Source organism: Pan paniscus, chromosome 5 (assembly GCF_029289425.2).
Source record: "Pan paniscus chromosome 5, NHGRI_mPanPan1-v2.0_pri, whole genome shotgun sequence".
Taxonomy (NCBI): domain Eukaryota; kingdom Metazoa; phylum Chordata; class Mammalia; order Primates; family Hominidae; genus Pan; species Pan paniscus.
In genome coordinates, this window is record NC_073254.2 from 183,518,355 (window position 1) to 183,533,602 (window position 15,248).

The following is a 15,248-nucleotide window of genomic DNA, read 5'->3' on the forward strand; positions in this document are numbered from 1 at the left end:
CCCGGGACAGCAATCCCGCCTCACAGACTCAAATGCCATCAGCGGGAACAATCGGAGGAAGTGTGGCGCTTTCTCCACTCAGAGAGCGAAACGGGGACCCTGCTTATCAAAATGACAAGATTTATTCAGTTGCTACAAACTACCAAAGACTTCCTTTCCCAAAAGAAAGGCCGGGGGGAAGGTCATGTCCTTCGGCCACCTCCATTGGGCCAAGAGCACCATCTGCTTTGCTTCAAGCACATCGGTGGCTGACTCCCCGTCCCCCAGCTCTGCCTGCCTGGGGGGAGGTTTGCAGTCTCTCAAAGAGGGGCTGTGTAGGAAGGAGCAACCAGCTCTCAGTCCCTGAGCACGGGAGGCCAGCACCACCTGAGCCCACCGAGTCGTCAGCACACCTGGGAAGGGAAAGGAGGGGAGGGAGGCCTGGCCAAGGAAAGGGAGTTCCTCAGCAGCCCTCACCTGAGCTCCTGGCGGCCTCTGGTATGAACCCCCAGCATGGAGCCAGCACCCTCAGCCCGAGACTCACCCCCTCCTGGACAGTTCTCTGCCTCTCTGGAGCCCCTCCTCTCCCTCCCACCCGCAGCAGCCACAGGAGTCTTCCTAAAGTCTCATTTTCCTCAAGTCCTTAACCTCCTGCAACCCTTCCCTACTTCTCACCCCTGAGTAGAACACAGACCCTCGGCCAGGCAAATGGGGCCTCAGTCACCAGGCCCCAAGCAAGCCCTACATCCTGTCCCGGCCTTTGTTCAGGCCGCTCCCGTTACTTGGGGTTCCCTCTCCTTTCCTGTCCCCAAATGGCCAGGCAGAGCCACCCGCCAAACCCTTCTAGGCCCAGTCCTGTCCTTCTCCAAGCAAGCCTCTGCTTCTTGGCTCTGCAGATGGCACTCTTCATTTCGTGATGTTTATCCTGTGCTCACCCAACAGTGTCCAGGTGGGCAGAGAGCATTCCTAGACCCGGAGGAACTAAAGGAAACCATTCCCTAATCAGAACCAGCAACTGCACGGCACGTGGAGCAGATCTGCAGGGGGCCCTTCATTCTGCATGGGAGACGTGGGCCCCGAGACAGCGTTCCCCAGGGTCACAGCACCACGTCTGTGCACCTGGCCCTCTACCACGCTATGCGCGCATCAGGCTGATGAGCCAAGTGCCAAGCAGAAAGGTCACACTCTTCCTCACGGGATCCAAAAAAGGAGATGTGTCCGAGACTGCCCACCACCATCCGAGGAAGAGCTGAGGGTTCACCGAGTGCCCAGGAGACCAGCTGGTATTTCTGGTGCCAGCTTGTTAGTTGACAGAGGAAGACAGCTTCAGACAGCGCCACCCATCCCAGGAGGATGCCTGTCCTCAGCCTCAGAGACCTATTTATTTATTTATTCATTTAATTTTTTAGACAAAACCTCACTCTGTCACCCAGGCTGGAGTGCAAGTGGCATGATCTCAGCTCACTGCAGCCTTGACCTCTGGGGCCAGCTGATCCTCCCACCTCAGCCTCCCAAGTAGCTGGGACTACAGGCTTGTATCACCATACCTGGCTAATTGTTTTTATTTTTTTGTAGTGACAGGGTCTCACCATATTGCCCAGGCTGGTCTCAAACTTCTGGGCTCAAGGGATCTGCCCATCTCAACCTCCCAAAGTTCTGGAATTAAAGGCGTGAGCCACTGTGCTCAGTCAGAAGATGTTTTTGAGCAGAACAGTCTATCAAAGGGAGTGGGGCATTTTCCAGGAGATAGATGAACCCACTTTTGAAGTGGGTATCTACTTTGAAGGGGCTCCCTGAGTCTCCTGATCTAAAAAGCCGAGAACCAGACCCTAGACAGGGGGGATGAATCACTGGCGTGAATGCCTCGATTCTTTCCATTTGTATCCATGGGACACTTAACTAATAATCACGGCACAGTTTCCAGCTAAATATGGACACAGCTTCAGAATCCTTCTTAACACTACAGCTCAGCCAGAGTGGGTGCAAAAGCTTAAGTCCATCTACTCTACAGGCCCTTGATAAGGAGGACTCTCTCCTGTTTACCCAGTGAAGAAACACCCACACAAACAGCCAGCTGGTCCCCTCTTGGGCATCTCCCTGAGCGTGACACTCTCAAGACCTTGCCCGGTCTAACATCCAGCCCTCTCTGAGTTGCTCTCCCACACCTGGCAGCACTGGGCAGTGGACTCGAGTGAGAGAACAACACACTCCAGTTGGCCACCCTCCTCCAGACAGGCCTGGCAAGCTCCCTTAGCACCTGGATGACTCAGCGGCACCTCCAGCGATTCTCTGTGTGCCAATCAACCAATCAACATTTAATTGGGCACCTTTATGGGCATCCTTAAGCCTGAGCAGAGACTCAGATCCAGTGGATCACCTGATGAAACTCTAAAATGCTGCACTCATGTTAAAAAGTGCCTTAAGAAATAGGACGTTTATTATATCATGTAACTAGAAGTGAACCAGTCAGAATTGGTTAGGACAGTGCTTGGTCAGAGGAAGGCTTAGGTGCTCCCCACTTCTTCCTCTGCCCTCTTGTCCCATTGTCAGCCTTGGCCTCTGGTCCTGGAAGGGCTGTGTCTGCTCTAGGCATCATTCGTGTAAGAGCCATGGCGTCTGATGAAGAAGAGGGCTTCCTACCCTCATTCAGAAATCAGAAGAAGAGACATCCTTCCCAGAAATGCCCGGCCAACTTCCCTTTGGATCCCATGGGTCTGCACCATGTTGAGCCAAAGCCAAAACTAATCACTTCAGAGGGAAGGAGACCACCATAATCCGCTCAAATCCCCAGGAGGCTTCTTAGGAGAAAGCAGCGGCAGAGTCCCCGCTGTCAATAGGCCACAGCATACACAAACTTTGCCTACAATTTTGGGGATTCATATACCCGCCAAAGTCTCTCCATAGACCACCCACTAAGATCCCCTGAGGGCCTGTGGGGCAGGCACTGTTAACATGATGAACTTAGCCCATGGAGAAGCTGCATCCAGCTAGGGAGAGACATCACACAGGTGCAGGTCGACTTTGTAGAAGCTGACTCGCTAAACACGATCACAGTCAGTGTAATAGCACAAAGAGCAAGCCCACCACTGCCATGCAGATCAGGCGGAGGTATGAGGCCTGGAAGATGCGGACAAACTGAGTTGACTGAAAGGATGGACACGATTCCAGAAGGAGGAAAGGCAGGCAGAGCTGGGACCAACAGGCATTCCACACCCGGAAAAAGCCAAAAGTTTTCACATGACAGAAGAGTTTGCAGCTGCGGTCACAGCTAAGCCATGGCAGGCTGGCTGCAGTGTTTGTATTGAGTCCTTTTGATGACAGCATGAATTCTGAGAACAAAGCTTCCAGGCTGTGGCTGTGTAACTGGAACCCAGAGACAAAAATAGCTTCTCTTCTCATGCATATGTGAGGTCTGATCTGTAAGTCTGAGAAAGAGTTTTTGCCATTTATGAAACTTAGAAGATTCCTCAACAACCACAGATCCTATGAATGAACATTTTTATTTGGCTGGATCCATCAGATTTAATATTCTTTCAGCTATTTGGTAGCTGCCTAACTTCTCCTTCTCATTGAAAAATCCAGTGACTTTTGAAGCTGTTTTGAGATATAAGAATAATAGAGAGTGATTTAGCAGATTAAAAGATTAGAGTTCTTATAATAACATTAAAGAGAGTATCAGGGAGCCAAGTAGTCTTGAGAGAATAAAGCTTTCCTCAAAGAGACAACTCTACACGCTCAGCTGATATTTCTAAATTGAGTCAGGAAATGTTCCAGGGAGGACACAGCTAGCTTGTGCCTTAATTCAGTGCCTGATTTAGATTTGTATACCCTCGTACAGGTCAGTACAAAATGAATCACAGGGAGTCGTGTATTCATAACAGGTGATAGAGAGAAATTAAGATAATTTAGTTATGTGTCATTTAATGTACTTATTAATAAAATAACATACATAGGTGTATCTAAGTTCCTCTACCTACATCAAATAAATTGCATTAACTGATAGCTTCATCTCATCTTTAGCTACATATTTTAAAAATATCCGTAATTAATTATTTCAATAAATTATATTATAAAATAATGTTAAGACTTAACATTATTTTATATACACTCTCATTTTAATCACCATGTAATATGTTATAGAATTAGTATTCTTATGACAAAGTAACCATTTCTGTATTAGGGGATGCTAACCTATTTTTATTCTCATAATTCTAACTACATGTCTCATTATAAGTATAGCTTTCTCTTAATTTGAATTATTTCATTCTCAGGAAGAGAATGATGAGATCCAAGTGTAGCATATTCTGGCTTTTGATGAGAATTACCAAATGGTCTTCCAAAGTAATCAAATACTTTTGCACTACCGTCAGGAACTCCTGGATATTCCTACTTAACTGTCGGGACCAGCGTCAGTTTTTACCGCGTTTCTGAATTCTCGATCATTTCTCAAGTGCTGTCAAAATGGTGTTGGATACTTGCATTACTTTGTGCTTCATCACTAATTAGTAATGGTTTTCTTCCCCTAATATTCATTGAATTCATTCATTTCTTTTTTTCCATTTCTGTGAACTGTGAACCCTTCGCCATTTGTCTTTTAGGGACTTTTATGTGCTTGGAGATTTGTAAGAGCCCTTTCTATACTTTTCACATTGAGTCTCTGTCCCTTCTCACAATGATGCCTACTGTTACCATATTATTATTATCCGCCACTCCTTGTTATGACCACATGCCAAGCTTTGTGCTGAATAACTTCGTTACCACAACCCTACAAGGAAGTACTGTCATCCCCATTTCACAGGAGAGAACGTAGAGGCTCCCCACTCACACATTTTGCCGGCGTCACAAGGCTAATGGCCTTGGAGCTGACTCGATGGCGCCTCCTGTCTTCTAATCCCACTCCACAACCGCCCCAGCATTGTCTGTACAGCTGCTGTCTACGCTGATGCGTTCTGTGTCCTGGGGTTTTATGACACGGTGGGTTTTCAATCTATGTAACCACATATGTTCATATTGTTTTAAGTTTTCTCTTTCTCTGCAACCATAGTTACCACTAAGTATGTATTTGTTGACTTTTCTTGATGTGGCATTTTCACGAGCCCTATTGCTTCCTATTCTTTTTTTATAGAGAGATTTTGATGTTCTTGGCGTCACTTGAAGTTGACTGTCACCTCAGACGTGGAGACCTTTTTGTCACAGGCAGAATTTTGCTCTATGGGGATTTTTTCATCCATCTATCTATCTTCATTTTTAAATTTAAGCAATATGATTTTCCACGTGGGAGAAGAAAAATGAGGCCTTAAACAGTGGTGCTTTGGTCAAAAGAGTCAAAGTGAAATAAATGTGAGGGATCTAGGCCGCTGCTCCCTAGCTATGGTGCTACGCGGCTGCTGCCAACGCCAGAGAGAAAGCCATGCCTTTGAGGCTGACGACAAAACCACGCTCTTGGGGGTCAGTCCTCCAATGTTGCCATTCATGGGAACGAGACAGCCCTGCCCCCCTGTGCTCCAGGATTTTGTCTGCTGTTTACCTCCTGTCAAATACCCTGAGACGGTGGCTGGGGTTTGTCCTGCCCATTGGAACTGTCCCATCTCATCCCAACTGGGCCACAGGCTCCATCCACTCTTGCCTCGTGAACCCCATCCTGGTGTCCTGCACCCCTCTTAAACTGCCAGCCAAGCCTCTCTTTCAGATACATTCTGTAGCCCTAGGGCTGGTAACCCAACCAACCCCGAGCAATGAGAGCCGTGGCTCCCGGCTGCCATGTCTCCGAGGTGACCAAGAATACTGTCACTGTGGAATGCAGACTGTTGGATTTTCAAACTTGCTGCTGCTCCCACCGCTGCAGCTGTTGTCATTTGAGCAATTCTAATGAGGGAGGTGCTCATTTTAAAGTCGGTTCTTTCAGTCAGCCAATAGGTGAGAAAAGAAAAAAAAAAGTCAGTTCCTACAATTATCCTAAGTAAGAGACCAGATTCCGAACAGCTGGTTCAAAGGAGGAGGTGACCGAGGATGCTGACACTCCTCAGGTCCCCTTTGCTCCACATGACGCTGCCTCTGGAGACATCTGGCCACTCCCTGCAGTCTTTGGGAGCCCAGCACACACAGTGCCCACGCTCTCATTTCCTGCTTTAACTTCTTGGACCACGCGCCTGAGCCTGCCTTTTATTTCAGACTTCGCTACTTTTCGGGAGCTCTCGCATCTGCTGATTTACAGGCCTTGCGCACTCTTTTCTTTTATTGCTGCTGGCATTTCCCTGGCCATCCACGTTGGTCATTTCCACCGCAAGTCTATTTATTTCCCAGTGGTGCACATATGTGTCCAGCTCCAGGCAATTTCGCTTTGTCTGCCTACCTGGTTCTGCAGTCTCTGACTTGCACAGCCAGCCCCTGCTGGGGACCTCATATGAATGTTCTTTTTTTGGCCTGCAGTTTATTCTGTGGCTGTTAAGATCTCCAGCACATCCAATATATGACAGTCATCATCTATGATATTTATCATAATGAGTGAAACTGGCTAGGGCTTCCTAGGGCTGCCTTTACAACGTACTATAAGCCAGGGGGCTTAAAACAATAGACAATTATTCTCTCACCGTTTGGGGGCTACCAGTCTGAAGTGAAGGTGTTGATGAGCCATGCTCTCTCCAAAGCCTCTAGGGAACGGCCCCTCCTCGCCTCTTCTGGTCCCGATGTTCCTTGGCCTGTGGTAGTGTCGCTCCAGCTCCTGCCTGCTTCATCACATGGCTTTCTCCTGTGTGTCCCCGTCTTCTCTTCTTAGAAGGACATCAATCCTATTAAATTAAGGCTCATGCTAATGACGTCATCATGACTTGATTCCATTTGCAAAAACTCTATTCCCAAATAAGGTCACATTCACAGGTATCTGGGGTTAGGACGCCCTATCTTTTGTGGGGACACAGTTCAGCCCACCATACAGGCAAAGGTGGTCCTTGGCCTCCTTTCACATCACCCCACCTGACATCTCCCTTCCCAGCTTCCTGGAACCCTTCCTTTCTCTAGCTCCTTTCCCTGCTCCCAACCCTAAATAAAATCTACCCCAGCATGAGGCAAGGGAAGAACCGGTACCAGCTCCTGCTGGGGTGGAATGAAACACTACTTATGCAGCTGCAGGCATCAGTGGAGAAGGCTGGAGGGGGAGGCAGGTGTTTGGGGGGACCTGGAGACCATTTCAGGGAGGCATTTTCTTGGTTTGCTGACACGAAGACCGGCTTCTACCTGGAAGCCCAAAGCCCTCCAGGATCTGGGCTGGGGTTGCCCTTCCTTGCATGCTCAGCTCCGTCTCCCCTCCCGACAGTGGCTCACCCCTCCAGGGGGAATCGATCGTCAGGGAGAGGAGATATCTGAGCAGAAAATGACCCCAGACCTAGCAGCACAGGCTGATGGGGAGGTCAAAGGTCACTTCTGAAGGAACAGTGGCAGGCCCAGAAGGTGTCGCCCCCGTGCTCCTGGCTTTCACAGAGGAACACGCCGGGGCTGCTGTGCAGACAGGAAATGAGAGGGTCCCGGCTGCGAGGACGACAGAGGATGCTCCTGCGCTTGGGCTCCCTGCCGGCACCACGGCTGAAGTGACTGATGCATCCATCAGGGGTGGCCTGGGCGCAGCCTTGAAATCCTCCCCAGACAGTGCTCGGGGTAGCACCTGCGGTCAAAAGACAATGCGGGAATGAAATCTGTGCCATCCCTTGTCTGGACCATCTGGAAGGACAAACATCCGCACATTCTCAACAGAGCTGCCTTTGACCTCCATGGCCGACCTGACTGACAGTTCTCCTGTCCTTCCCACTTCCGGTGAGTGGGGTGAGAATGACTCCGAGAAGCACCCGAGCCACACTACTCTGGGCATTTGGAAACCTTCCTGAGCCTCCTGCAGATAGGGGCAGTGAGGCCGGCCAAGGGCAGCCTGGATGGCATCGTTCCATGGCCTTTGTCCTCTCCTTACAGTTAAAATAAAATCCTGCTGGTTTGAGGTCTTGGCTTGAAAGGCTACTGGCCAGAGGAGGAAGTTGGGAGTGCTCACAGGACCATTTGGGAAGTATTTATCATTGGAGGATGCCATCGTACCTGCAATATTTTGGAATCGGCCATCTCTCTCCAAATTACATGTACATCCTGTCTTTAAAAATATGCTGCGTCAGGCCAGGCACAATGGCTCACGCCTGTAATCCCAGCACTTTGGGAGGCCAAGGTGGGGGGATCACCTAAGGTCAGGAGTTCAAGACCAGCCTGGCCAACATGGTGAAACCCTGTCTCTACAAAAATACAAAGATTAGCTGGGCATGATGGTGGGTGCCTGTAATCCCAGCTACTCAGGAGGCTGAGGCAGGAGAATTGCTTGAAACCAGGAGGTAGAAGTTGCAGTGAGCCGAGATTGTGCCACTGCACTCCAGGCTGGGCAACAGAGCAAGACTCCATCTCAAAAAAAAAAAAAAAAAAGAAAAATGCTGCATCAAAATTCAAAGTTTTGATGCCTCCTTCAGAAGTTTACTTTCTAAAGAGAATCATTGTTTTCCTTGAAATAACTATCTTCCAGCACACCTGTAAAGTGTATTGCTAGCTGCTGGTTACTACACAAATTGCACAGAGTAAGCAAACTCAGCAACTGCCTGTGTTGACTTACTTCCCCAAAGCCGGGTTGGGAAATAGGGCAGCCCACTGCATATTCAGACCCCCAACTTGAACATATGTTTGGAAAAAAGGAAGGGAAAGTTTCCCTGGCGTTTGGTGTTTTGGGTTCCTCAGGTTCCAGCCTGGGGCCGGCTGATTGCTCCCCACCTCCTCCGTGGCGCAGGGCAAGGCCTCTTTCCTTGTGGGTCCAGCCGCCCGCCTCCCATCCCAAGGTCAGGCCTGGAGTTCCATAGAGAATTCAGAAGCTTTCTCCATCTGTAATGCACTCAGGGCCCAGAAATCACTCTGGTCAGTTAGCGTTTCCAAGCTCATTCCCAGCTGCATCAGCGTGTCCATCGAAGGACAGAGTGGGAAGCGCTCCCTGTGCAGAGAGGGAGGGCAAGAGACTTCCTGGGGGACGACACCTGTAAGAGATAAAGGGGAGGATCAGGCAAGGAAAGCCTCAAACTGCGGTGCAGATCCGACCAAGTCTCGGCCAACCCAGTGAGGGGCCCTGGAGCTAGATGCCCATTGGAGGAATCCAGGGATGAGCTGGGACATCCAGGTCCCCAGACCTCGTGGCTCCACTGAGCTCCATCTGACAGGGGCAGCCCAGGAAGATTGTGGCCGTGGCCTAGAGCTGAGCAGGTTGTGGAGGTGCCAGCAGCTTTTTGAAGGATGATGTGGCCATCCCAGGGGTGCAGGTCCACAGCCACCACAGCCAAGACATTTTTGGGGGTGTGTGCGTGTGTTTTGTTTTGCTGCTTTTTAAGTTTCTTTCTAAAAAGGAACCATCTTCTCCCCTCCTTGCCTTTGGCCATTAATGGGAGCCAATGCAACCCAGGTGTCCCTCCTCAGCCACATCCAGCCAGTGCCACTTCTGCTTCAAAGTACTGACAGGATCAAAGTACGTTGAAAATTAGGCGCAGGGCCGGGTGTGGTGGCTCATGCCTGTAATCCCAGCACTTTGGGAGGCCAAGGCAGGCACATTGCCTGAGTTCAAGAGTTCAAGACCAGCCTGGCCAACATGGCGAAACCTTGTCTATATTAAAAATAAAAAAAATTAGCCAGGCATGGTGGCAGGTGCCTGTAATCCCAGCTACTCAGGAGGCTGAGGCAAGAAAATTGCTTGAACCCGGGAGGGAGAGGTTGCAGTGAACCGAGACTGCGCCGCTGCACTCCAGCCTGGGCGATGGAGTGAGACTGTCTCAACCAAAAAAAAAAAAAAGAAAGAAAGAAAGAAAGAAAGAAAATTAAGCTCAACTCCTAACTGCATCCAGGGAGGGAATCCCAGCTCAGCCTCAGAGGGGATGGGCTCCTCCCCAGTGCAGAGAAGCCCCTACATCAGCCCAGACCGTAGATAGGAGAAGACAGCAGGAATTCTGGGAATCTTTCTTAGTGTGCAAAAGGGGCCACCTCCATGCAATTCAGGCATGGGGGCCAGGGCAGGTCCACAAAGCCTTGGCCACCTGTGAAGACCAGAAGCCCTGGCCTCGCTCGGGCCACTGAGTCAGGCTCACGGTCCTCGCCCCATTCCCCTCCAGCAGCCCTGTGGCTCCACCTCCAGCCTCCCATCGTTGAGACACAAGGACAGGGATCCACGCCATGAATCAGCTCAAGGGCTTCTTGGCTGCACAGGCCGAACCCTCAGGTCTGAACATCCCTAAAAATAAGGGCTGATGTCAAGAGGTGGCAGAGAGAAACCCTGACACGGACACAGAAAGGAAAAGCACAGCCCAGGAGCCCCTTTCACATCAAAGCTTCTTTTTCTGGGGACGCCGAGAAACAGAGTACAGGCAAACGGTGCCCTTCACCTTCAGAAATACCCCGATATGCCTACTTTCCAGTTGAGATGACACAGCAGGAAACTTGAAAACTTAGTTTCTTCTGATTGGAAGGCTCCTCCCGGCCACATGCCCACCGTCCAGTTCCCGCTCCCTCAGTGCCAGGCAGTCCAGAGGCTCCAGGGGTCCGGCTTGGACATAACCGGAGCTCCTCCGACTCCCCAGGCAAGCACTCTGTCATTATCTTCCAGACTGTTCTCACAGATGCCCCGCAAAAGAGCACAAAAGCAGCCACCAGAGGCCTGGAGCCCCGCCAAGAGGACAGGGCCCCCGGGACAGAGGGACAGAGGGGGGCTGTGCCCAGGTGGCCCTGAGGCTGCCCAGGACTCACTGGCTCCTGCTGCTCCATCCACACAGCAGACAGAAGCTTCCAGTCGGCAAAGGGCTGGGAACGCTGCAGCGCCGGCGCTCGGGATATTTGGATTTTCTGAATGTTAACACACTGGAAGCTCCTAAGGCAGCCAAGAGGCTATGAGCTCAAAAGCTTTGTGAGAGCTTTTCTCGGAGAGCTCGTTAATGTGGTCATTGAATGGCATAGTCTTGAATCCGAATCCTTAACTGGAGCTTTAAATAGGACTGATAAGTGCTCCATAGGCTTTGGGGAAGCGGATCAGGCCCATGTGCCCTCCTTGTCCAGGGGCACTGTTTGCAAAGACCACATGTGGGGCCAGGGCACAGGGGGAGGAGACCCACAGGCCAGGGCTGGGCAATGCGGATCTTGGCATTAAAAGCACAGGCCGGGTAGGATGGCTCCGTGTCCAGACAGCGGCTTAATGGAGTGATAAGAGACACATTCCGATTGCCTCGCTCCCTGGAGCTGCCTCCAGCACTACCATTAACTTGGATAAATCCCATAAATTCACCCGACCATGAGCACAAGTGCTGCTCAACCCACCCAGCCACCCCACCCGCAGGCCAAAAATACGAGGCAGCACTTGCCTAGTGACTCACATCCTCTGCCTGGGCCCCGCCCCTCCTGCCTATAGTCCTGCTTCGTGCGACCTTCAGGGAATATATAGAGTTGGGGGAGATTTCTCAGGATATTTTTGGGAGACAGCTGTTTGTGATTCAACTTGACAGTTATGGGTGGCTATGGCCAAAAGGGGGCTGGGCGCGGATACTAGAGCTGGGGAACATGGGCAGGGAACCTGTGGACGTGGAATTCCCAGTATAATGTTGCCTTATATATACTTACTAAGCGCATGGATGGGTGAATGAATAAGTGAAGGATTGACTTCTCTATCTGCCTTGGAGGGTGGAGTTGAGGTCAACCAAATCCTACTCAGAAATTTCAGACACGAAATATCAGATCCTAAATGAAGAATTCCTCTTCTGCAGCGTTCATGGCATGGCACGTGGTGGCCGGCACAGAATGATTCTCCCCTGTAATCGGTTTCATCCCCAAACCTTGGTGAGATGTAAACCTGCTCCTCCAGGCCTTGACTTCCGCAGTTGGGCCAAAATGTGTTTCCTGAGACTGTGTCCCCACTCGATCCTGAAATGTCCATTGCTTTCATGGGGGGAAATGAAGGAGGGGGATCTTGTTCAAACAAGATTGGGAAACACTATACACTACATTTCCCTCTTGGATTTTACAACATTCATTAACACTGAAGACGGAAAAGTCCTGCAATAAAGAAACCTGGTTTTTTTTTTAATTTAACCCAACATGTTCCAAATTTACTTGTCCAAGAAGAACACATTTTTGCAAAGTCTCGGTGTGGTAGAGAGAACAATGCCCCTCCTCCACCAAAGACGTCCACGTCCTAATCCCCAGAACCTGTGAATACCTTACCTGGCAAAAGGAATTTTGTCAGTGTGTTTCTGTTAAGGATTTGGGGATGGAGGGATTGTCCCGGATGATTCAGGTGGGCCTAATCTACTCACAAGAATCTTTAAGACAGAGGCAAGGAGATTAAAGTCAAAAATGACAGGACGATGACTACAGGACGAGTTTTGAAGAGGAAGAGGCCACAAGTCAAAGAATGTGGGTGGCCTCTAAAAGCTGGAAAAATCAGGGAAATGGATGTCTCCTGTGGCATCTCTGCAAGGAACACAGCCCTGCTGACACCTTGATTTTAGGACCTATTTTAGAGTTCTGACCTCCAGAATTCTAAGAGAACCCATTTGTGTTGGTTTGAGCTACTAAGTTTGTGGCGATTTGTTACGGCAGCCATAGGAAATACGTATTGATTACTAGAATTTGGGAAGTGAGGACACCCCTGCTTAATGATCACACACTGTGAATATGTGTCCCCAGCAGCCCATCTGCTTCTCAGCTTCAGGCCCTCCTGGAGTTTGTGTTTGTGGATATGGTAAAAGCTGTTGAAGGATCGCATCCTTGAATAAACCAGTGTCTGTTATTACCTGTTTTTCTCAAAGCTGGTCCCATAGAGCTGGGACTAACGGGCTGAGCTTCTGTTTTCATGGCTGGCCCAACACAAAACTGTGAAAAGTCTCCTCTGAGGGGACACAGCTGGGAAGAGCACACGCCAATGTTCTGCCCAGGAGTGATGAGTCTCTAAGAGTTAAGGGCCCTGCCGTGAACATCCTGACCTTCTCAAAGTTCAGGGACAAATCTAATTAAAGAGACACTGTCACACTTCCCAGCCTTCTCCACAGAATCCTTTGGGAAACCAGTTCTATGTCAGTGTTTCGGGCCAAGAATCAAAGTGACCAAGATTCTCAGAACAAGCCCCTGATGGATGTTTTGATGTAAAGGTCAGAGAGGTTGAAAAAAAAAGTGTAAGAAGCATAAAACCATCCTGCCAAAAGTTTTGCAAAGGAGACCTGCATCAGAAATGAAATTGCTGAGTCAGAAGAATCCCTCCAAATTCTTTGTTCTTCACCTGTTGGGTCTTTAATACAGAAATTCAGGAGTTTGTTGAAACCCATAGTTCACTTGCTTTGGAAGCAGTTACAATGTACTGTTTTCCAGGGAACATCCACCCGAGTGACACAGTACGCAGTGTCACACACAGGCCCCATTGTGCGCCTGCCCCCAAGTCTCTGGGTTCATTGTTTCCTTTGGAACATTCGCCCCAACCTCCACGCATCCAAGGCCTGCTGTCTCCAAGGCCTGTGCCTCCAATAGGCTGCCCTGGCTCACCAACCAGAAACAATCTTTGGCTCCCTAGAGCAGTGAGTCACCCCAGGCCCCGGTCTCTCTGGGGTGCCTCAGTTCTGTGCATGCCCTGCCTCCTTCCTCTGGTCCTATGTCCAGGGAGGGTTTGTCCTCATCAGGACCCTTTGCATTGCCCCTACCAGGAACACAGTCTACCTTATGAAGGAAACATGCTCAAAGCATTCCGGTTCTTTCTGAGTCCCAGCAAAGGCTTTGCTGCCTGGCTGCGCAGCGTCTCTTATATTTGTCTCCCTGAGTGCATTGGTTTCCTTGGGCTGTCCTAGCAAAGTACCCTGGACTCAGTGGTTTAAATGACAGAACTGTCCCGGGTCTGGAGGTTGGAAGTCCCAGGCCAAGGTGCAAGTGGGGCTGGTTCCTGCTGAGCCCCGAGGAAGGCACGGCCCAGGCCTCCGCCTGGCTCCTAGGGGTGGCCTGCAGTCTTTGGCATTCCTTGGCTTGTAGAAGCATCACCCTGGGGTCTGTCTTCCTCTTCACACATCATCTCACTGCATGCGGATCTGTGTCCACATTTCTTCTTTCTATAGGACACCAGGCATAGTGGATTAGGGGCCCACCTTACTCCTGCATGACCTTATCCTAACTTAACTAATTATACCTGCAGCAGCCCTAGATCCCCATAAGGTCCCCATCTGAGGTACTGGGGGTTAGGACAACATACGCATTTGGCAGAGGGCAGGAAGGGGAACATAATTCAACCCGTGACACTTTGTAACAGAACCCGCTTTTTGATTGAGGTGGCAACGTGGCCAGCCAGAAATGCTTCTCAAAACTCAGCTCTGGCTGGGCATTGTGGCTCATGCCTGTAATCCCAGCACTTTGGGAGGCCAAGGCAGGTGGATCACTTGAAGCCAGGAGTTTGAGACCAGCCTGGGCAACATGGCAAAACCCCATCTCTACAAAAATTAGCCAGACATAATGGCACGCAACTGTGGTCCTAGTTACTTAGAGGTTGAAGTGGGATAATTGCTTGAGCCCGGGAGGGTGAGGCTGCAATGAGCTGTAACTGCATCACTACACTCCAGCCTGGGCGACAGAGTGAGACACTATCTCAAAACAAAAACAAACAAACAAACAAACAAACAAAAACCCAACTCTAACAAATGAGATGTAAGTGAAATGCTATTGGGTGGGGCTTCTGGAAAAAAACTCGTGTACCTCTTCCCCCTTGCCCCTTCTTCCCTCCTCAGCATGGATGTGATTCAGGAGGCAGAGCAGCCACAATGAGGCTGAAGCCACAAGCTATAAATGGAGGCAGAAGCCAGAAGGAATCCAGGCTCAGGATGATTTTTTTGAGCCACTACACTATCTCTAAACTAATTCCTTTTCACCTGAGAAAAATAAACTTTTCTTCATTTGAGTCAGTGGTTGTCAACCAGGAACAATTTCCTGCCCCCAGGAGACATGTGGCAATGTATGGAGACATTTTTGGTTGTCACCATTAGGGATGGTCCTACTGGTATCTGGTGGGTGGAGGCAGGGATGCTCCTTAATGCCCTGCGGCGCACAGGACAGCCCCCAGAGCAAAGAATTATCCAGCCCCACATGCAATCGTGCTGTGGTGGAGAGACCCTGGCTGAAGTCACTGCTGACAGGTTTTTATACATGAAATCCAAACAGACAGAGGGAGTGCAGCAGGGCCAGAAGAAGAACTGGCAGCA

At 49.9% G+C, this 15,248-nt stretch overlaps 1 protein-coding gene across 7 annotated transcripts in view; it reads left to right on the plus strand.

The window, feature by feature from the left end:
• The window catches only part of PACRG (parkin coregulated), a 640,692-nt gene that overhangs the window by 605,490 nt on the left and 19,954 nt on the right, over nucleotides 1-15,248 (plus strand). The window lies entirely within an intron of this gene.